At 38.9% G+C, this 24,426-nt stretch overlaps 1 protein-coding gene across 3 annotated transcripts in view; it reads right to left on the bottom strand.

Moving 5' to 3' along the window:
- LOC120766646 overlaps positions 1–17,893 on the bottom strand; it is a 361,298-nt gene extending 343,405 nt beyond the window's left edge. For all 3 annotated transcript variants that reach the window (XM_040092269.1, XM_040092267.1, XM_040092268.1), the window contains exon 1: positions 16,474–17,893. The gene's annotated coding sequence lies outside the window, so the exon portion shown is untranslated. The remainder of the gene's footprint in view (positions 1–16,473) is intronic.
- Between the last annotated feature and the right edge of the window lie 6,533 nt (positions 17,894–24,426).

A 24,426-nucleotide genomic window follows, 5' to 3' on the forward strand; every position in this document is an offset into this window, starting at 1 on the left:
TGCGGAAAAACATTTTGAAGCTTTTTAGCAACCAATCAATGTCAGCTCTTTAAGTTATAATAGGTTCAACCACGGATCCGCAAAATAGGGATCGTACTTGGACTATTACATATGTATATACAGTACTTCTCCACAAAATAGGTCTATTCTATAATCAGATCTTATACGCCGACAACTCTGCTTAGAGAAAGCAAATCTCACAAGTTTTAAAGCCTTGATCTGTCACAGGCGGTGCAAGCAAAAAAGAAGTGTTTCAATGTTTCTTGCTTGTCTTCTTTCAAACGCAAAAAATGTTATAAATCTGATCCGCTTTTCAGAATCGTAATAGAATCCCTAGAAAGTTCATTCATTCGCCTCTTAAAGTTTTCTGCTTTTATTTCTAACATCCCGAGCGTCAATGGACCGAGGATAGCATACCAACATTTTGATTTTTAAATATCTCCAAAAAATAGGTCGCAGAGATTCAAGTAATGTTATCTAGTTGGGAAGGCAATACACCACATATTAACATTAGACGAATTTTGACACAAACGCCGGTTAGAGTTCTTTTTTGCTTTTGAAGTAGATAATAATAGATATTTTGTTTCTTAGTTACTAAAGTTTTGCTTCTCAATTACTAATGTTTTGCTTACCAACATAGCCGAATAATATGAATTGAAATCTTGACATAAAGTAAACTACTGAAGGAATATCTTCAATGAAAAAATCTTGATCGATTTAAGGTTAGAACTTTTTTTTTCAAAATGTATATTTTACTAGTGGATCCGGCTATGCATCACTGTGGTATACATTTTATACTATTATTCATATAATAAACTATTCAATACAGTCAAAGCTTTATTTACGAATAAAAGCGATCCCGTTTTTGTCGGTATAAGAATCCAACTTGACAAAGAAATTTCATAAGAAGAATTAACGAACTTAAGGCTGCTTTCTCAATGTTACCAGCCTTTCTGTTCACTTAATAGAGTTGTCCGCTTAATAGTTTGTACTTAATAAACCTCAACAAATTGTGTGACCGGCATGTGCATGGGTAATGGAGATGTTCGCTTAATAGAGCGTCCATTCAATAGAGCTTTCGCTGTATTATTTATTTATGGATTGCTTTTCTTTCCTATCCTCTAAGTTTGTTCGAACTGCACACAGTGTGCTAAATTTTGCTAAAATCGGCTTAGTAGTTTAGGAGTCCACAATGTGACACGTAATTTTTATATGAAAAGATAAAAAGTGTTCTCTAAAATATGTCTCTACTGTTATAAAAATGTGTAAGACGAAGTGTAATTACATCGGATTCTTTAAACGCCTTTAAAAATGTGCATGCCTAAAAATAACGGGAATTGCGTCAATCACTCAAAGGCTCAAGTGAAATTTGCAAAATAAATTTATGAACTACGCTCTTGCTGGCGCAGTTGTTAGCACGTGACAGCCAGCAAGGCCAGAACGCAAAGGAATTGCCTCAAAATGCCATAGTCGCGCATACCCACAATAGAACCTACGTAGACCAGCAACAACACGCGCTATATATTTTGAAAAATTGTCAAAGTATGAAAATCAAAAGCGTTTTCAATTTAAGGCACAGACGTGTGACCCCAACTACCGAACGACTCACCTAGGCCTAGGCGCGTGTGTGTCAACAGCAGTAGGTGACTAAATAAAATTGTCCGTGTGTTTGTGTGTTCGCGGCGGTAATGAAGCTACAAAGCGCAGTGTGCAAAGGAAACGTATGTTTGAAAAATGCTTTCAGCACAGAATGTCAACGGAATTCATTTCCACATGTCAAGCGTGCGAGACCAAAGCGCTGTCACACATGTACCCGCCATGCCCCACCTGTACGTGCCACGCAGCAATGTTTTTGCGTTGATTTAGGCTGTAAAGCGGTGGTGGAAATTTGAAATGAATCAACTCCATTGTAAGGCAAACAACACGCACGACACGTGGCTGGGGAGAGAGCCAGCTTCAACTTGGTGAGGTGGGGAGGCGAGAGTCGGCGTAACTTACTGAGTGGTGGGAGTATGCAAAATCTGTGAAATCAGGTAAATGTCACGATTTTATTATATTTAAAAACAATTTTCGAAATTGTCTTTTCGTGCTTTTTTTCCTCACATTTTTCGTTGCTTACCTTCCGCGCGGCAAGTCAACGGCTTGTCGTCGCCAAGACTGTCTGCCAAGTGTCAGTTGCGAAGACACTTCACAAGTGAAATGTCTGTTGCGCTGATGGCTTGACAATGTTGTGACCAAGCCAAAGAGTGGCGGCGAGCTTTCAGGTGGTGAGTGTGTTGATGTAAAAAGTTTCGTGTATGTGTATAGAAGATATAAGTATGTGCGCAGCACCACAATTTGCACAGTTTCTCGATGTCAAGCCACCTTCCTTCTTATATTTATAACGGAAACTAAGCTATATGTATCTGCAGCTGGTATAATGATGGGCCCAAAGGGACCGCCAACCCACACAGGCAGCTGTTGGCGCCGCAACGAAGTTGTTGAACCGCAAGTGTGCTTGAATACAATTTGCAACAACAACTTGAGTTGCACTAGAACTCAGCTAGCATGCTTTTAAAGTTAAATAAACTTCATGTGAAAGTGACCACTAGGCCAGACTGAATACTGAAGAGCGGGGCGTCACTGTGCTGCGCCGCAGAACTAAGTGTCCAACAACTTGCAACACCGTGTAGCATTCACTAGTGCAACTCACCTTAAACCGATTTCATTATTGCGTTTGTATACAATAGTTAGACACACACAGAGACACACTTGCCACTTCACATCTGAACCGGAAACGGATGCTGTGGCCACCTTCTGTGTAAACAGCAATAAACATGGAGATTCACACACCGCACTCGCTCAAGCCCACACACAAGTAAACCAACTTGCGTTGAAAGTCACATAAACATTCCAACCAAATAGTGGGTGACCCCAACGGTAATGGTGGGGGGGTAAGAGCTGAGTGCTGTCCAACAGCCAACGTGGGAGTGCAATGAAATCTACACTAAAGCGCTCTAAGTTGGAGCCGAGCGTTGAGTAGCCGCACACGGCGACTGCTGCCACACTACCGTTACGTGGCTTATGACCACAATGTTCGATTGTCATAAATCACAGGAGTTCCAGCAGAGCGTTTGCAGTTGATTCGCAAACATTATTTTTTGCCTTCTGCTGCTTCCTTTGTTGCGGGTACGCTTCGAAGTTCTGCTGGTTTATGAGAGCGACCGGTGGAGTACGACGGTGCACGTGGCTCCACTGCACTTACCTGCCTGTATATGTGTATGTGTGCATGCATATATGTATATTGGTATGTGCCTGTGTTCCTCTGGTACAGAAACAATGCTTTCATCGCACTTGGCACCGGGTCTCTTCCACCGCCAGCAGCAAATAGCAATTTCACCGGTTCAACCATTCGAATGTCACATATGCTGTCCGATAAACAAGAACAGCAGCAGCAACAACAACAACATCAACAATAGTAATAATACGATGCTCAAGGATAATTGCGCACACAAGCAAATGCACGCATACATACACGCACATAAGCACTTATGTAGAAGCGCAAGCGTACGTGCGTGCTGTGCGAAAAGTCATAGTCATATGCCTGAACTAACGTGCAAACAAAGGTATTCCACAAATATGCAAACGCACATACATACATAGATGTTTACATAAGTACATGCACGTGCTGACGTAGCAACATATGTAAGTTCTGTACATATATAAATTACGAGTTGTGAAAATATCATTAACCGTGTGAGCAAGGAAATGGAAAGCTTCTTTTTAAAAGCCGGTGCATTTTCGAAATCCTTTTCAGAATACAAAAACAATAAGAGTACTTAATAATCTTTAATTTAAAACTCAATTTATTTCCTATTTTGCTGGAACATTTCTTCGTCCAAAAACAAAAAGGTCGTCAGAGTGTGGATTATCTCTTTTATAGATCTTTCATTGCTGATCTCCAGCGTAATAATAGAGCTTAAATAGATTTTTTGTATAATGGCGTAACATATATGATAGCAGGTCTTTTTCGAAGCTATTTTGTGAAACAGATACTCGAACGTTCTGCCATTTATTCAAAATAAAATGGCTATCAGATGGTATTATACTGAAGCAGATATAGGAGCTACTACTCGTATAGTTATATTAACATAGTTTGGTTAAGGGTTACATGGGTTTATGGGTTTCAATATATCGGTTTTTTAATTGCCTTGTTAAGTTCTACAACCCCTCTAAAATATTTTTCTAAATTTTCAAGTTGGTCCAATTAATAGTTTCAGGGATACAGTCTTTAGAACTTGTGCGCTCGTGGCTAGTTAGGCTAAATACGAGGTCTTTAAACGCGTTTCTCGAAACTGTGTTTTTGAAGTCGGTTGGTAAGGTTCCTCGAGAACTACTTAACCGATCTTTATGAAATTTTATACAGGTCCTTGAGATTCAATCCTTAAACACTTGGACGAAGTATTTTTTTTTTTTTAGATAACAGCTATTTGAAAATATTATAAGTTTTTTTCCTTCGTCCAAGTTCTAAGTTAAGGTTTTAACTAAAACATGTATTTTTTCGCTTTAGATGATCCTGAAAGGTGTTATTCTGGCAAAGCGGATGCATCTTTTTTCCGAGGGGTCACTAGAAATGGCGTCGCAATGGTCGAGTTTAGAATATGTAGTATATACTTTTTTAATTTCAGAACTTTTTTGTTAATAGTAAGTGATTGTAACAATAAAAAATTCTAATAAAATATTTCATATTTAATATCAGAAAAAAATGTTTCAAAAAAGGCCGTTTTTTACCCGAGGAAGCCCATATAATCCCTTAAAGTCGTAACAGCAGCGATTCACATGGCAAAGCTGAACCAAAATAAAACTTATTGTATGTGGGCAAACTTTTATTTAATTATTTTTTATTTATACTCTTCTTCGCACTATGAAAAGATCTTACTGGTTCTCTACCAAATCGCTTACTTATAAGTTGTATTCTATTAAAAACGAGTAGCAAAAGAACATACTCTATATAAGCGAGTCGCCTTCAAATTTCAAACAAACTATTTCACGCATTTCAAAGAGATTAATTATGAGAGTATTAGCGGTTTTAATCAAAATGTTGCTAAAGAAATGATTACTGACGAAAGTCACTTTAGTCACAGCTAGAGGGAATAGTTCGACAGTAGAATAACTTCTTTGTTGTTAGTGTTTGGTACATTAAATTATAGAGAATTCAAGCAGAAGATTTCAATAAGATGCCATACTAATAAAATCTACAAAATTACAAAACAAATCTGGATGGCAAATAAAAGGGTATACAAATTCATAGCCTGTGTAAAGAGATAGACTCGCGTATTCCAATAATTCCACTAGAGGAAAAATGGGAACCGGCGTCATCATCAAGCAAATTTAAAAAATATTTGTTGAATTTTCGGTTACAAAACCACTAGATAAACTTAAACTTAATCGAATTAAGTATGTTAGGAATCAAAAATATTTATTCTAAATTAGTTACTTTACCCGAAAGATTTAGGTATGAGTTCTAGTTCTATGAAATGCCAGTACAGACGTCCTTGTTGTTCTCAACGGCTATGAAGTAGCAGTCCACAAGTCTTTTATGCTCTCTATGGCTAGTTAATATGATATCCATTATTTACCATACGAAACTAGAGTGTTAAAATCTATCTACGCACTCTTCGATAACTCATACAATGAGAGTTGTAAATAAAATTGAAAATTAGTACGAGAAGGGGAATCTCAATTAATTTAGAACTTACATATAGTCTCCTAAAATGCAAAATAAAGTAACATCACTTTTCATAAGTTTACAGGCCAAGGAAAAACGATGCAATGATATTGAAAAGATAGAGTTTTGGTTATAAAATGGTTATATATTGGTTATATGTTGGTTATATATCTGATATATATGTTCGTTGTATATCTGACAGCCGCAGCTGAAAATTTTATGCTACATATATGTAATTTGATTTAGTGAACCGTAACCAATAAAAACTCAATTTCAATTTTTTTATGCTACGTTGTTTTGTATTTTAGGACGGTATATGATGTCACTTTAGAAATTTTTTAAAATGGAAATAAGCATAATTCATTATATTAAGACATTTCGTTGGTAATAAACATTAGACAAGTCATTGCATATTAACTATTTACTTTTTTAGAATTTATGAAAAAAAATTGCATTAATAAAAAATTTATTTTCGGCTTTTAACTGCCAACTTGGTCTAGTGTCAATCCACTGTGAAGTTAAGTTGACGCTCTGAGGTCTGAGACGAGTTTGGTATATGAAATGTCATAACTACTTGAAGACCTATCCAACCAATAGCACAAAGAACAATAAGGCAGAAAACAGTAGTTGAGGAAAAAGCAAATGTCAAGAGCAATAAATATTGTAAAGAAGAAATTCATGAGTGATTTGAATAAGAACAGGATTTTCATGAAATATTAGTCCAAACCGTCAGAAATGTGTATATGAAAAAAGAAAAAGAATTGACAGAACTGGAGCAGTTTTTCTGAACTATTCAGTGATTTCAATTAGATAAAATACTATTTAAATCTACAAAATCACGAGACAAATCTTTTAAGCTTTCAAAAAGTGGTTTCTTATTTAAAGTCAGTAATAACGGTTTAATCAGGTGTTGAGTAGACACTTGCTTCAATTTCCTGCTGGGTTCGCCTGCCATGATGAGATATATGAGACTAGTCTTGCACATACACAATTATTTATTGTTTGCTTTGGTTATGGTATCTGCGTGCACCTCTTACGTGTGTGGCATATGATTTTCTACGTGCCTCTGATAATTAACTTCGAAACCTTTTTGCAAAATCTATAGCGAAAGTTTTCCTCGGCAAAAGCGCTTCCGACTATACACCCTACACTTCTGCGTACAGACATATTTGCAACACTACAAGCGGCGGCAGCAGCGACAAGCCAAAAACTATTACGAAACTACAAGCGAACGGGTGTTGGTGTTGCGCCAAGTGTCGCAGAACTTTCACACACCTGACTGCCGTGACTCGTTGTATCAATGCAGATGTCACATATTATTACAATGCTGTTTGTATGTATATAAATAACTGCGTATAATTGTTATTGTAGGAATTAATACCTGTTTAGACACTCATGCTTACATACATACATACATTTATACACCTGTAAGGCAGCGCGTGCTATTTCAAGTATCCTTTTTCATGTCGTTGGCGGGGAGCGGAGTGCTTACAATGAATTGCCAAGCCAAAGCAAACAGTTTGTGCTGCGGCAAAACATTTTACAAATAAATGGGTACATTTGTATGTATGTTTGTTCAAGAATTTATGTTCCAGAGCAAGCTGTTTGATTTTATGTGCGAATTATTCACATAAATATTATTACTTCAATGAATTATGTATCGAAGTTTTTTTTATTTATTCTTTTTATACAGAAATTATGGGTTACGTTGCACAAATAGTTTCTTTCTTTCTTCCCTCTGTATTGAGTGAGATGTCCTTGTTGAGCAATTTCATATGAAAGACTTTTGGGGGCAGTGAGTGTAGTTATCTTTAGAATTCTAGTGAAAGCTGCAAAATGAACTCTAGCAATTGAGGTTAGGTTGACGGGTGGAAAACATGAGAAGAGATGTTGTATAGTTTCTAGACTTTAAAGCTTTAAGCCTAGTTTATTTTCAAATAATATTTTAATTGTTTCATTTTTAAAAATATTCTTGCTAATAGATAGTTCGAAACTTTAGATAAGTGGATTTTAAAAGTTTTTTAGTTCAGAAAGATACGACTTGATATAGTTTTATAGTAAACCATTCAAATTCCGTGCTAATAAGAGAAGGCATGTGACAATAAAATATTGAGGTTATGTCGGTACAGGAAGCATCTTAAGCTAATTTTTGAAATAGTTACACTGCTTTCACTGTTTTTAAATGCAGATTATATATAAATATACGCAGAAAGTCAAAGCGAACAATAAGCCTTGCTCGTCCCGGTCTTCTAGCAAGGAACCGCGACCAATTCTTTGGAACAATTTAACCTATTTTATTTTGACAAAATTTGTTACTTCTTTTGCGTCAGTTGTTGTTGTTATTGCAGCGTCAGAAAACATTCCCAAAGTAATTTTTTGGAATGTGGTTAAGTTGACAGTCCTTAGCCGGATAAAATCCAGGTCCGCTCCAGTTACTTAGACTCGACTGTCGTGGGAACACTGACTTTTGCGTTGGTAACTATGTCTGCTCGGGGCAGCTGATGACAAAATTCCGCTAAGCTGCTCAAAACAGTGAACCTTTAACAGTGGAACACCTCATATCCTGGGACACAAGCAATACCGGGCATACCACATAGCTAATTTGGTGGACAAACCAATAAGCTGCTATTTCTAGTAAAAAGAGAACTTTGTAATAATGTACGGGCTGTCACCAGGCTACCTTTAAGATCCCACTTTCAGAAAATGAGAAATTTCGAATGCCCAACCTTAAGCCGGATGAGAAGGGCATATTACATGGCTCACAATGCTTCAACTTAAGAGATATTGGGCAGCTGGGATGGAAATAATCAGGTTTTTTACCAAGTTCTCTGAATTGCTGAATACGGCTTAAATTTGTTACCACCAGTGGGCTTAATGATGAGCTTAGTATAGTCGCCAGCGGTTTAACCAACCAACTATGCAGAACTCGCGAGATCATCGTGAGATCCTAGAGTATAACGACAGAGATACACCTAACTACTTTCTCTTAGAAAGGTTCTGTAAGAAATTAATAGTCAAAGCTGTAGGAAGGAAGTGGTGGAAATATTCTGACATTTTCCGCTTCATTGTCCAACTTTTTCCAGGCTGAGGTTGAAATTTCTCGGTAAATATATCTTCTGCGAACCTGTTGATACAGAGGGAATTGATATTCGTGTTTACTGGTGTCGACCCCGGTCACGGCGAATTGATATTAGCCGGCTCAACAAATTTGTGGCAAGCCCCAAGAACTTTTTTTGACATTGGAGTCTCTTTTCTTACTTATGGAGGAGTATTTCGGTATCACCTCACATCGACGTTATCAGCTGTCCAAGGTATCTGTTCTGGATTGAGCTTTTAACCTCGGCGTCAATGCAGACCACGATGAAATCCTAGCATACTATAAATAATAATGGCACATAAGGAAATTATTTCAAAAACTTACAAAAAATATGTACATATAAATAAAATCCCGCCTCTAGAGACTAACAAATCCTTGGCCAAGCATCGCTGCTCAATCGTTTCCACATATAAAATGCGCGCAGCACTTTGTAATCCTACTACGTGCCACAAATTACAACTACAACAAGAGCAGAGTATTAGTAACATAAGTCGGCGAAATTGCAGAATGACAATAAAAGTTGAGAAAGGTCGCCGCGATGCTTACCGAATTGGATTGCTGCGATCCGCAGCAAAATTGCAGCTTTATGCATGGCTGCTTGCAACATATCTGCACGTACACAAACACACATATGCTGACTGTATGCGCTGCAATGTGCATGAGCATAAGTGAATTCGCAGAGCAGAAATTTTCAAATTTGCTTAAAAGCCACGTTTCGCAGTTGCCGCGCGTTGCGCGCCGTCACGGGAGAACAGTTTTATGCGACTTTTGTTGCAAGGAATTTATTTTTGCTGCGAGTGCAACTAAATCCATTGTTGTTTGCCACTTTTTTGGCCATTTGTCGCTGTTGTTATTCTTATTGCTTTAATGTGTGTCTAGCATACGTTGCATTCCGATGCGTTGTGGCAAGTCAAAAGTTTAAGAGCAATGCGCCCCAAACAACGCTCGCCGGCGCTCAGCTCAACGGTCGCATGGTGGCGGGGTAAGCAGCGAGCAGCAAGTGCATACCGAGCATAGACAAGCATGCAAATGCACACAGGCACACACACACACTTATGCAAAGCGTGGAGCTTGAGGTAAATAAGTGTGCGCCGTCTTAGTGTAGTGTATAATCTCTAGACGGGCAGAGTGCTGGGAACGTTTGCATATGCAAAGGAGCGCGCAATATGTGCGCGCACTACAACAACAGCAACGACAAAGCAGCTGGTGCGGTGGCAATATGCGTCAAGACTTTTCTCAGCACAAAAGCTAATTTGTGTCAATAAAAGAAAGTAGTAGAAAAGTATGACGCGCCAAGTGGTTGGGGAGGGTGCAAGACGGCGCATAATATGAAAAGAAAGATAATGCTTACGGTGTCAAAGCGTAAAGTTGGTGGGGGGACAAAAACTTCGTCGCCGGGTGATTAGAGGAAATACGCTGGCTTGCACAATTTGCGCATGAAAATTGAGCTGTTTACAGTGGCGACCTCAAATTATCGACAGTTTGCAAGTATTGTTTTTGCCATTATAATTTTATGCCTTTAGAAAATTGTCTTCTTTCTGCAGTGGCGATGGCGTGAAACTTTTCAAATACACTTTTCTCATAAAATGTTCGATGCCAGAGGTATTATATTTGCAAACTTTAGAAGTGTTCAGCGGAGACAAAAAGCATTTTTAACGCTTGATAAACGCGAAACTGTTGATGAAGTTTAAAACGCTCCTTTGTTATGCTTAATGTAAATTTCTTGCTTTTAAGTGTGATCAGCCGTAATTGCAGCAACCTACAAAGCTGATGATCTTGCTAGGTTGAGTACGAGTAGGAGCTCTTCACGCTTTTTTCAATACACTACTGAATGGTTGCACCTCACATCAGCTCCGTAAGCGTTGATGAGCTACTGGGAAATTTTTGTTGCCAAAGTAAATCGCAAAAGGTCTAGAGAGCTCTTCGCCTTTAGAAAAGTTCACTTTTCAATAGTTGCGAGATTTCTAATCAACTCTGTCGGTTCTGGAGTTTATGGGCTAAAAATTTACCAGATTTTGGTTGCATAAACTACTTAGAAGAAAACGAGATAGAATCACCTCAACACTTCCTCTATGAATGCTCCTCCAAGATCAAGAAAAATAATTTGGATGTAATGGTATTAGATATCTGGCTGAAATAGCGGAAATATAAGTAAAACACTGCTACGCAGATGATCTCGCTGTCTTTTATTCCGAGGTGAATCTTATTCGCCTATCCCGACTCTTAGAAAAGGCCTTTGAGATCTCCGCCAACTGGAGGTTCGCGGCCGAACCAGAGAAAACAGAAATCAGTTTTTTCACAAGAAATATAAAACTTCGCAGTTCAATCGCCCTCCCTTAAGGGAAAGAACTACTGTAGCCTTGAATTCTGTCAAAAATAATCCTATATAAAAAACTGATGTGGAGAAAACACACTGAGAATTGGGCTTCCAAAGGCCCTCGAATGTGAAACTCCTGCGACAGAGCCATTGACCCAAAGTTTCTGACCACAATTGGTCTATTGACAAGTATCATCCGCTTCATACTAATTTAATGAACTCGAGCTAAATTTTTGGTATTACCAAGAAAAGGAGATCCATGAGAAATTAAACACAGCGTTCATTCCCCAGTAGACAAGAATGGACCAATGAGTATATAAACGCCTACGGATCACTGAGCGAAAAGGAACAGCAGCGGATATCTTCTGTAGTAATCCTTACACATGTACTATACTAAGCCTCATTGCGTTAGATTATATAAACATGTAAGAACAAAACTTTCAGGATGAGACAAAATATAAAGACTCCATGGCTCCAAATACTTCAACTTAAGAGACATTGGGCAGCTGGAGTGGAAAAAACCAGCTTTCTTACTAAATCCTCTGAGTTTCTGTATAAGGCTTAACTTGGTTACCACCCAAGAGCACAATAGGTTTAATGATGGCCTAGATAGATATTTAGATATAAAATAATTGAGGTTTTGGACTGTTACACATGGCCTATCCTATATCACATATAGTCACAAAAATACAGTGCAGTACAGTACTGAATAATTTCAGGAGCTCATGTGATTCCTGTCTATGTAGATGGAATCTAGGGCATCGAGCTGGGCATTCTAGAATCAGGTGTTCTAGAATGCGTCCACCTGCAGTCTGGCGCTCCTGCGCGGCCCTTTTTAACTTTCCAACTAAATAAAACCACAAAACAAATTTGTGATAGGTAACTTGGTCAAGATTTAATATACGACTACAGTAGTTTTTAACTGACTTCAGACTAAGTGTAATCTATTAAGAAGGCTGCATTCAGCCGTCTAACTGAATCTAACCTAAATGTGACCTGCAAATCATACGGTGTAAATTTTTCTTTATTCCAACATAATAGTTTCTTTACTTCGGAGCGATTATTGAAGAACAAATCATAAATAAACAAAACAAAAATATTTTATTTGAATGTCACTTTTGTTCCTAGTCTCTGAAACCTCTAAAAATAATTTGAAACTTTATGAGTCCCTAAATTATTGATGACAAAATTTTAGCTCTTTAGATATATATGTATCGTTTTTCCACATTTAGAAATCGTGAGGTTTAGTCAGTCAGCTGGAAAAACTAACCGTGCTTATTGCAATTCCTCGAAAACACAAACTCGGTATGCCATGGGGACTGCGGATTAAATAGACTTGCGCAAGTGTCGTGAAAAATCATGATAACCACTTTCTATGGATGGATTACCAGTTTTTACGGATGCATAACAGACAGTTATTTTAACTTTTGGTTCAGAAGAAATTGTATATGAAACTTTACTAGCACTTACTTAATAATAAGAGTATTATAGTATTTAAGCTTATAAAACCGCGTTTTTGCTTTGTACACCAAAAATAACCGGACAATGATTATATAAATGGGAAAAATTGCCAAAATTAAGTAAGTTTGTATATTATTTACATAAGTGAAAGCTTTGCTGATTTCTTTTTTATGCTATTGCGATTTAAATCAAAATGTTTTCAATAACATAGTTGATAACGGGCGCGTAACCGATAGTCTTAATATGTTTGCGAGTTCCAATTAGTGCGCCAACAAGTGTACAAGATTATTATTTTGATATGAATAATTTTTTCATGACACTTTTCAGCGAATTTGATATTTCAACGGCAGATAATAAATTAAGTAGGCAAAAAATGGTGCTTGAAAAAGTTTGCCTACATTTCGGTGCGGTAATGGCGACGGAAAGCGCAGAAAAAAACACATTTGTAAACAGCGTCCAATAATAAAAAGCATATATTTGTATTATTTCATACCTGTCCATCAAATTTATTCAATCAAAGCTTGAATCGAAATCTGTTTTTAATTAAATATAATACAAAATTGTACCTATATTTGAAGCTCAGTGTTGTGTGCGTAATAAAGTCCGCTGCAAAGTTGTATAATTTTTTTGCCACATTACTGTTGCTTAACAACTCTAAAATTCGTATGTTGCGTGCTATTTTAGGATGGCATAATAAAGAAGCGTTCTATTTAGTGTTGCAACAATTAAAAATTCATTGGGAAATGCCGCAACTTCCGTCAAGCGTAACTTCGGCATTAAATATTTTTTAATAATGAGATAGCAAAGAGTTAATAAACTATTTGCAGTAATAACTTGCATAACGCATTATTTATTGCGCTCAATTTGTTATTATTATAGGTTTGCCGATTGCGTAATATTTACAAATTTTGCGAGCCACTTAATTGGTTTTATTTATTTATTATGACGATTATGACGGATTAAGAACGCAATGAATAATATCGTATTCACCAGATTTGGCTCCGTGTGATTTTTTCTTGTTCCCCAAACTGAAATCGCAGCTCCGTGGAACCCGTTTTCAGTCGATCAAAAAGATAAAACAAAATTCGCTGAATGAGCTGAAGGTTATTCCCAACATGTGCTTATGGAAAGTATTTCTAGTGTATTATATTTTGTGGAGAAAAATTTTATTTGCAAATTTCAGGTACTTTTTTCACAACATATCTTTAATTCATTAGAATTTTTTTAAATGATTTTTCATAATTTTGTATTATTATTATTTTTGAACCTTTATTATTTCATAAAATTATTGTAGTTGCAACATTAGGAGCAGCTGCTTTTCATAACCACAAATACGCTTAGTAAATTTCACCTGACCATGAAAGTTTATTGTTTAACTTTCCACAAGACCTTACTAAGAACATTTTGAAATTGCGTCTTCCTGTTTTTCATGCTTATGGAACAACAACAGTTTTGTATAGTTCTGATATAGTGCTTACTTCTTTGCCTATGATCGTGTGAACAAAACTTAATTAAACTGAAGCTTAAATGTTTCAACTTTTACAGCAGTGTTTCTTTAGAACGAAGCAGACAACACAATATGACAAATTACGATGTTCCTATCCTTTCATTATCGATCTTTCTCTCTGAGTTCCGAAAGGTTAAACGAGGACAACCTATGAAATTATGCTGTCCAATCTAGTAAGAGATCAAAAACCAAACGTCCTCCATAAGTTTTAGAGATGGATTGAAAAATTTCCAAAATTTGGGGTTAAGTTCACTTAAGGCAAGACATTTTTTTTTTTGCAATTAGTTGTAATCGAGAAAAAAATCCTTCGACAAGTCATTAAGAATTGTAACCCAAAGACCTGTGCAAAATTTAATGAAGATCGGTTGAGAAATCTTGCCAACCGACTCCAAAAATACAATTTCGAGAAAAACAAGTTTAAAGACGGCGCACTTAGCCTAGATAGCCTCGAGCGCACATGTTCTCAAGGCTGCCTCTCCGAAACTATTACACGGATCTACTTGAAAATTTAGGACAAGACAATCAAAAAATCGATGTTTTGTAGCCCGTTAACCTATGTTACCCCATAAATAACTAATTTAATAAACCGTAGCGGCTAAAAACGGCATCCTTTCCACATTCTGACTTCATAAAGCGATACCCTTTTCGGAACAGTTTTTTTTATTTTGACATTCTTGTGCAATAAGAACGTGCTATAAATGTGTTTTGAAGCCATCTCTTTGAGATGAAGGAAAAACGAGTGTGGTTTCTTATGGTAATAATTATAATCTATTCACCTATGTTGCGGACGATAATATCTAGTAATTAAAGGTTATGATATTCAAAGAAGTGTGTATATTTTCACCATGGATTGGAAAACATATTGCATATATTTTTATTAAAAAGAAAACTAAGTATGTTGGAGGTCACAGAAGACAGCTCATTGGCGAACAGAAATCAAATAAAAGTCATCGCTGAGCTGGATTCATCAAATTTGAGTGCTGTGAGTGTCGAACAAGGTGAGAGGTTTCTTCAAGAAATTTCCTTAATGGAGAAGCGCTATCAAGGGAAATGGAGCGCAGAAATGCTGCCAGGTTATTGTTGGAGAATTAAAAGAGACTTTTTTTCAAAGTTTTTCGTTCTCATATGGTTGTTTAGTGGCCCTAGTACATTCAAAATTTCATATAAATTTTCGTATGACACAAAAAGCTTAAAATTTTTTTATAGTGTAATTATTTATTATTTTCAGATTTGCATTGAATTGCAAATTTATTTATTTCCTTTAGATATTTTTTCACTAATTTTATTATCAGTTTCGTTATAAGTATTCCATTGTAAATATATTAAAAAAATAGGTTAATAATTCGTTTTATTTATCTATAATAACCCTTACTAATTAATTATCTGTACAACACCAAAAGAACAAACACTTAAATATTTGACATGAAACCCATAAAAAGCCCGTGTTGCACGTAACTTCAGCTGAACAATTAAAAATAATTACTCGCAAAGTTTATCGGCCGCCAATTCTGTAGCTAACCGCCAAACGCCGATGCTACACACACACTTACTGTATATATACATACGGACCTGCCACAATTATGCGCGGCATGCGTACCGGTCGTGGCGCATAGAATTTGCATGGCAAACAGCTCACCGTTAGCCGTTAGCGCTTATCACACGTCACTCGACTACAAATTCTCTAAATGTTGGGGGCAAACATTCAAACCAAACGAACAGACACACAACAGCCTAGCACTATGCAACATTAGCGCCATCTCAGATACCAACAAACACTTCAGCGCATCATAAATCCGCAAAGTAAAGCTTCTTCCAACCACACACAAACACACCCAGACAGAGATGAGCGCAAATTGCGTGCCACCAATTACCTTTAGCAAAATATTTTATTTAGCAACGAAATTGCTTTGCCACACAACACCACTGACTGCTGTTTATTTTTACAACATATATATGTACATATGTACGTATGTCTATATGTCTGAATGTCTGTCTGTAGCTAAAGCACCGTACGCAATGAAATTCCTCCCAGAAAGTATATGTTTGTACAAAAAACAATTGCGAGAAAACCAGCTGACGCTGTAAATTATTTTACACTCAACTGGCAGGAGGTGGAGAAAAAGGCAGCAACAACAAGAATAACAAGGTCGATTGTTTATGTTTATGCGCGCGTGGAAAAAGTGTAAGAGCAAATGGCATTACATTGAAAGAAAATTAAAATGTTCGCTTGCCACACGCGGCACAGTCAATGCAGAGGCCAGAGATAGCTGCACACGGCCGAGGTAAAACCCACGTAAAGAGCTGCGTTGCTACAAATTGCGAGCGCGCACACACGCACACACGTAAATAAATAACAAACAAGCTACATAAAATAAAGGACTTACCCGGAAAGTAGAGTCAGTGGCGCACAAGCAACGCGCTATTTACATAGCCAGCGACGCGCTGCGACCGCGATACTTGCCTCCACGCTTGTGGCTTTCTAATCCGCGCACGTTCAACGGTGATATTTTACGAGAAGCACAACGGGCACAAACACACCGAAGCAGTAAGCAGTAAGCCAGCAGGCACGTTGCACGCGTTTGATGGCGTTGTAAGCAAGTGTAGTGGACGCAATGGGAGCGCAGATAGGTTGTCTTTAGTACGTGTCGGTATGCCAGTCAGGTGTCGCAGCGAGTATATTAAACATTTTACGAGCAGCCACTGTCACTACGCGCTTCACTAAAATATTTGTGTATTGCTTGTGTGTGTGTGTGTTACTTGCCGAGAGAGAATTATGTGACACTATAGTATATTACGCGTCATGGCAGCAACAATGGCTTGAAGCGCCAAGGAAATTATGATTGAAAATCACTTAGATTATTTATGTAAATTCACAACACACGCGCGCTCAACAGCGAACATACAAAACGTACGCGCGCGGCCAACACACACTAAAGTAGCGCGTAAGCGGCGAGATACAACCAAAACAAGCGCTTCAATGAAAGCTTACGCAACTAGCAGCGTTATCGCCAGCGGTGACAGCAAAGGCGGTATGAAAAACAAACAGACGCTACTACTAGCGCTAAAAAAGAGACATGCACTTGCAACGTGTGCTGGCTAAGCCGGCTGCTTGCCACACGTAATGGACGCGAACGAAACTTGCTTTGCAAAAGTAAACGCTACAAATTCATGGAAAGTTACAATAATTGCACATGCGCTGCTGGCCTAGCAAGAGCGCCAACAACTAATTGCCACAAAAACGTGCCACAACATTTGCTTAGTACACAGGCAGCTGGACAACTAATAATGGCTGTCGCTTATTGGATTCGCACTTCTTTCACATCAAACATAAACGTTGAGCGCCGTTCAATTGATGCCAAAATATTGCGCAATATTCACCGTACTAATAGCAAAAAGTCTTTTATGTCACAATAATGCCACCAAATCGCACGTAATGAGGACGCGTACGCAATGTGGGCCAAGCACTAGCGCCGCAACGAAATAATCACTGAAAAGTCGAGCGCACGACGTTGGGAAATATGTATTTTGCACGTGCAACACATCAAACCGAACCGAACCGAACCGCACAAAAGTTCCTTTGAGACTGACTGGCAAGTCGTTAGCCGAATACCATAACGCGTGTTTCAGTTTCATTTTTAGTGGCAGCACATCGTTTGACGATTGGGACACAGCAGCATTCGGGTAAGCCAAATAGTAGCAGCGGCGCTAACAACAGCAGCCACAGCAACGCAGAACTCTAACAGCGCTAATAGCATCGTTAGTGGCAGCGGCAGCATGGGCAACACCCGAGCAATAGGATTCGTTTGATTTGTAACCGACACGACAGCAGCATGAACGGCCAGCAGCATCACAGGGCACGCAATTTGGCAATAACGGCTCAGCGATGCTGTGACGGAAGTTGGTGTTGACGTCGCACACGATGTTTCACAGCGCTGTGAGTGCCTTCGTGTGCGCTGAGCAAGAGCGCTGAGCGCAATTGGTGAAACGTGTGCAACGAAACCGAAACCAACGGCAGCAACAGCAAAAGTGGCAACGAAGTAAGCTCGCCGTCTGCGTTCGTTTGCAGCTCGTGGGAGCGCCGGATGCTGACACTCGGTTGCTGGCTTTAGCGACACTACGCGTGATGAGCGGAAGTTTGCGCTACGTGAGAGCGCAACTTCTCTTTGACACATATTTCCGTTTACCGTTTGCCGGTGCAGGCAAAGTGAGCCGAGTATTCGCTCTCAGTGCAGAGCAGCGGGTACAAATTGGCAAGGGAACAGCAGTTTTGAATTTAGCTTTTGAATCAGCCCATAATTAGAAGTGTCGATTATTCAATTTATTAATCATAATTGCTTTGTTGTACTAAATATAAATAAAATAAAAGTGTGAATTTAGTTTGTGCGTAAAGTCTTTTAGTTTCAGTGTCGCGTAGAATAAAATTGCAGAGGTCTTGCCATAAAGCCATGTTTATTTACAGAAAAGAAGATGTGATTAGTGATGGGACAAAATTAGTGAGATTGAGCGATTAGTACTAAAATAAGTCGACGGATTTTTGAAGGTAAAAGACCTGATTATAACTGGATGCATAAGAACCTCACAACTAAACTCTCGAAGCATCTGACGAGTTACTATCGACGTGTGTTGTCTGGCGGGGTGTTCCACAGGCTAAACTTCTTTCATCGTCTAGTGGTCAAACCTGGTGGCTTCTGGGCGGTGTCTTGGTTCAGACGGTCGAACAGAACAAGCACGTATTAAGAGTTTCGCCGCGTAAGGAAGTATCTCCTGGTAGGTTATTGTTGTTGTAACGGTTAAATAGTCCCCGTTAGGGTGGCAAGGTTCAGATAAGTTATCATCTAACGGTAGCCCTAGGAAATGTGATGTTTCGACGGTGTCGGATCATAGCGATAGGGTTTTCAGATCTGTAGGATTAGATGGACATGGTAAAAAGTAGTTAGTGTCATGCATGGACTCGATGTATGCTTGACATATACATATTTGATATGTCGGAGTCGATTCTGGATAAGTAGGAGTTTAATCTGTTATAGTATCCAGAACGAAACTGCGCAACGGTCACTCTCAATTCTCGAGCCAACTCGAATTCGTTGTCTGTAATGGATGGCGGTTTGACTCCAAGTACGCCATTCACTGAGACTAAGTCGGTGAAGGTTGTTGTGGCTCTGCCGTTAATGGGAGCCAATTTATTTCTGAAGTTAGTTTCGTACGAAGTTTGGTCGGCGTATTGTGTTATGTCGTCAATGTAGTTGGGAAACCCTCATGATACTCCTAGGAGGCGGTTTCGTTCCAAGCAGATGACTGCAGGGATGATTTCTACTAAAATGTCCCAACAGAAACTGCCTGGAGAGGAGTTCATTATGCTCCCTTACTGGGAGCATATAGAACTTACTGTGCACATGTTCGATAGGAGACATTAAGAGGCATCCCGTTATGGTCCAGAGTGCATGTCTAACAATTCCTAAAAATACTTTTGAAATCGTGAGTGTAGTCACGTGCCAAACTTTTCACACCTACCACTCAACAGTTGATCATAACTTTTGAACTTTTCTTTTCCTTGTATTCTTATAATGTAAATAAATAACTAATAAAAAATGGTAAATAAAATTTTGCGGCTCTCCAAACATTACCCGAAATTCATTCCTCTAGACTAGAATATTCCCCCGAAAACGAAGATTAGAGCAATAAATAAAAATAAATACGGCAAAAAAAATATCAACCAATCAGCCACCAAAGTTGTAAAATTAAAACCCATTGGCAGCTCTAAACAACGAACTCAAGACCTTACTCACTACAAGCCGTCACAATTGTTTGTGGCCTAACAAAATATCGAAATGGCAAAGCCATCGGCGCTTCCAACCAAATAGTCGCGAATGAAACGGCAGAGAAGACATTTTCGTTATCAGCATACGAAGAGATGATTTTCACAATTGCATGGCGCAATAACAATAAAAGTGCCCAATACGCACAATACGCAACCCACAAGCGGAACGAAATGGCGACGGAACGGAATCGGAAAGAGCGACGGAATGCGCTGTATCAATGTGCGCTGTTTTAGGCGCGAAGCGTCGCGACAAACACTTGATTTCGCTGCTGTTGTTGCCGTTGTTCCTGTTAATGCTGCTACTGTTGCATTTGTTGTTGCTCTAAAGCAAACACAAACGATGAGAGTAAATTACGAAAATTCTTTGATTTGCTTTTGCCATTACTCATTGCAGCAATTGTTATTGCTGTTGTTGCTGGTGCTGACGTGTCTACGGCTGCTGTTATACCTAACGGTGCTGGCGCTGCGAAGAACGCGCTCGCTAAGCTCGTTGTTGTGCAAGCAAGCTGATGCTGTATTTGTTTTCGTTGATGAAGCTAGAATTGCTACTTATTATTTTTGTTGCCACAGCCGCTGTCTGTGGCAATTGTTGTTGCTGCTGCTGCTGTTGCTGTTTTTGCTTTGTTACTTATTTTCTTGTTTACACTCCACGCATTTGGCGAAGATATTAAAAGGAAGTAGATTTGCTAAGCGATAATTGCGGATTGGCGCACACGCGGGTGGTGGCAGCGGCAACGGTAAATGAGCGAGTTGAACGGCAGTGTGATGAGTGTGTGTGCGTGTGTATTTATCTGAGTGCTTGCGTTTGTGAACATGCCATTGTCCGTTGGAAAAACTTTTAATTGTTGTTTACGTGTGAGAAAAATGCAAACAATGAAATGGATAATTCCGTAGCAAAGAAGAGGTGGAAAAAGAAATGGAAAAACACAGTTGCACGCATACTTATGAGCAAACGAGGTAGTATAGTGAAAGGAGAATAAAACTTGCAGAAAAACTGTATTTCATTTTCATTAATACAATTGTAGGGGAACACACGCACGAGCAGACAACGGCGTGTTCTGAAATACACACACTTACGTACATAGAATATAGGTATGTATAAACGGAGGATAGAGGTTCCATTCTGCCATCTTTATACCCCTTTAAACAGCACTGTATTTTAGGCAGTCATTTTTACAAAAAAAATACAAATTTGGGTAAAAATTTTTCGACGTTTTTATACCCTTAACACAAGCTACCTGGGTGCAAAACTGCAAAAGTCAAGTCACGGTAGATCGGAAATACACAAAATTTCTACTGGCGCTTAATAGAAGAGACTGTAGGAACATGATCAGAATACTGACTAGTCATTCTCTGGTGGTGACACTTGCCCGCAGAATGGGGCTCACGGATCGAGAAGACTGCAGAAAATATCTAGAGCAAGGCTCCAGGAAACAATGAAGCATATCTTGTGCACATGTCTCGCAATGACAAGACTACGCTGTAAGCATCGGTAAGATACGCTGGAAGAAGTATCGATAATGAGGCCACAGGGGCTGCTGAAATTCAATCGAGGCATCATAAAGGATGACTACTTGTAATGGACCAGGTAGTTGAACTCCATCAAAAACCAAAACTGCTCTATGCCTGGCTCACTGGCCTTCAAGACTAATATAACCTAACCTATACCCTCGAATGCGGGAGAGTCAAAAAGGAAGTGTTAAGTTCTTTCCACCTCATCTTCTGCCATCCAGTTTCTGCGGATGGCGTCAGGTAAAATTTCAAGCCTTACTGTGTGGTAATAGAAGTCCTACATGAGCTCCGATCCGCTCCCCTTCTAGCTATAGCGGTTCTAGGGTGTCTTTCCTTGCTTTACAGTTCATCAGATTTGCAGTTTCCTGCGATTCCGCTGCGGCCTGGCACCTAAACCAGTCTTATCACAAGGACACTCGATGCTATTCCAAAAGTGCACGTGTGAAGGGTATTATAGCTGCGGTGCCGCCGTAGTTACCCTTCTACTTATTTTTATTATTTTTGCGCTTGTGAAACAATGCGCAACATTGTTATTGTGTCACGCATACCACTTGTGCATTCACACTTAAAATACAGATAACAATTTTTTAATTTCATGCCACACAAAGGAGCTGCAGCACACACTACTAAACTTGCTCACACAAATGCCACATTTTAAAACTGTATAAACACAAATAAATAGTTGAACAATGCTAAGTGTGAGAATGAGAATTAGTCGTGTTGCACGTGTTGCAATCAAGGCGTTTCGACACATAATTGCATTGCGCTGCAAATACGTAAATGAGTAGTCAAGCGTACATACACGCACACAGAAACGTATATCAAATAACAATATAATGCACTTGTGTTCTTTGCGCAACTACAACAGCAACAGCATATCATAAATGAAGCAACAATGAAGCAAAATACTACAGTATAAGTGAGTGACAACAAAGCGACAAAGCAGATATTCTCGACTGCTTTCAACAAAGTTATGCGGCATAAAACAGCAGTGTTGCATGCAACTGCGTCAAATTAGTGAAAGTGTTGACGCATGTGTGGCAAGCAATTATGATGATGATGCGAGAGCGTGCGCACATAAAAAGAAATTAGTCTTCATAATAAGACGAGCAGCAGTCTGGGAAGATGCGGCATTTAACCGCAAGGTGAAAAAGGTAACAGTGCGGCACTGTGTGTCTCTCTATATACATATATATTTCTTGTATTTGAGTTATCGTATGAAACTCAGTCATCAAAAGTAATTTTTATTTATTTTGGGTTATAATTTAGTTAAGAGCTACTGAACAGCTCAACAATCCGTCCTTTGCTGGTAGTTTTCAGAAATATTCTCTCTCAACAGCTCGTTGTTAACAAACAACTTTTGAGAAATATACAGATTTTGGTCTACTGAAGTCTGCTTTAAGCTTATTTCTGCTTCTAGATAGTTCCCGAAAATCAACTCCCCTATTCCTGCTTCACATTTTAATGCCGTGGCTTAGCTGATATTATCGTATATCGCACTCAAGAAAACAGAACTTCTTTTGTTATAGTGACTAGATTAGCCTTCAGAAAACATCTGACATCTGAGTTTCAAAAGGGGTTTGGGAAGTCTACTTAATCACGAAAACAAGTATTTGAGTGACACAAAGCATTCTGTGAAGGTCGTGATGTCATTAAAAACTTGTCTCATAAGAAGTCGCCTCTGTTAATAACGAAACATCGCAAAATTTAAAAAATGCAATTTTTGAAAATCATCGTATAGACATAAGAGAGATAACAGAGGTTCTCAGCATGCCTTTGTCACATTTTGGTAAGTATTTTAGGTAGGAAGTGTATCAATGCTAGACTCATAACAAAAAACCTGAAGTTTTCACGAAAACGATGGACGGGAGAAATGCCGGCGAGCTATAAGTCACCAAGGGTGAACGGCATCTTTCCACCTCTTTTGCAACAAGGTATGCCTGCCACACCTTGTAGGACTAACAAGGGATAGCGTTGCGATGGCGTATATTCCAGAATCGTGAAGAACAGCGAACTTAATCTTCATCCCCAAGATAGATAGGAAGGACTACTCGTTGGCCAAATTATTCAGGCCAATTAATCTCACATTCTTCATGCTGAAAGGGATGGAAAAGATTGTGTACAACCATATAAGATGGAAAGCGCAGAAAATCGGACCCCTAAACGCCAGTCAGCACGCTTACAGAGCAGGCAAGTTCACTAACACTGCTCTGTACCAACTCATTTCAGAATCCGCTGGATAATGGCGATGTTGTAATATGCGCCTAGCCTAACTTCACAAAGAAGATCAGAGATACTCTCGGCAGTAAGGCGGAGTGAAACAATTCCACACTCGACCTACTACTGAAGGGCAGCATTATCCAGTGGTATACTGATGGCTTGAAAATACCGAAAGGCATCGAACTGCATTGGCAGCAGGCAACAGGAATCGGCCATGTCAAGCTACTTCTGGGAGTATACTACCTTGCAAGGTTTACGGAAATGATCAACCTCGCCGAGATAAATTCCTCCTCCTTGTCGCGCTCTATACAGGGCACTGCGGGCTCAGGAAATAATTGTCCAACATGGACATAGTCTCTTGCGCAAACTGTCATGGAACAGGAAACTCCAGAACACCTGATTCTGGATTACTCAATAATTATCAGAAGCAGGCTCAAGGCCTAAGATCCATCTACGTGGACAGGCATCACATCACCTCAGTCGCGTCCAGCAGACTCGTGAAATTGTTCAGGATGATGGACCTTTGTGACCAAATGTTAAATAGAGGACGGCACAATAGCCCATAGGTCGCAAAGTCTAAATTTTATTATTTAAAGCATACAGCTGTCATTCAAACTGAACGATCGGGTTCAAATCATAATAAGGAAAAGTTTTTTATTAGACGAGATATCTTCACGAAATTTGGCATAGAATATTCTTCAAGGCGTCTTTATAATCTCCAAAGAAATTGTGCAGATCCAACAGCTGGAGCAAGTATTCGTCATAGAAATTGACCGATCCAGCTGAA

The sequence above is a fragment of the Bactrocera tryoni genome, chromosome 1, assembly GCF_016617805.1.
Source record: "Bactrocera tryoni isolate S06 chromosome 1, CSIRO_BtryS06_freeze2, whole genome shotgun sequence".
Classification (NCBI taxonomy): domain Eukaryota; kingdom Metazoa; phylum Arthropoda; class Insecta; order Diptera; family Tephritidae; genus Bactrocera; species Bactrocera tryoni.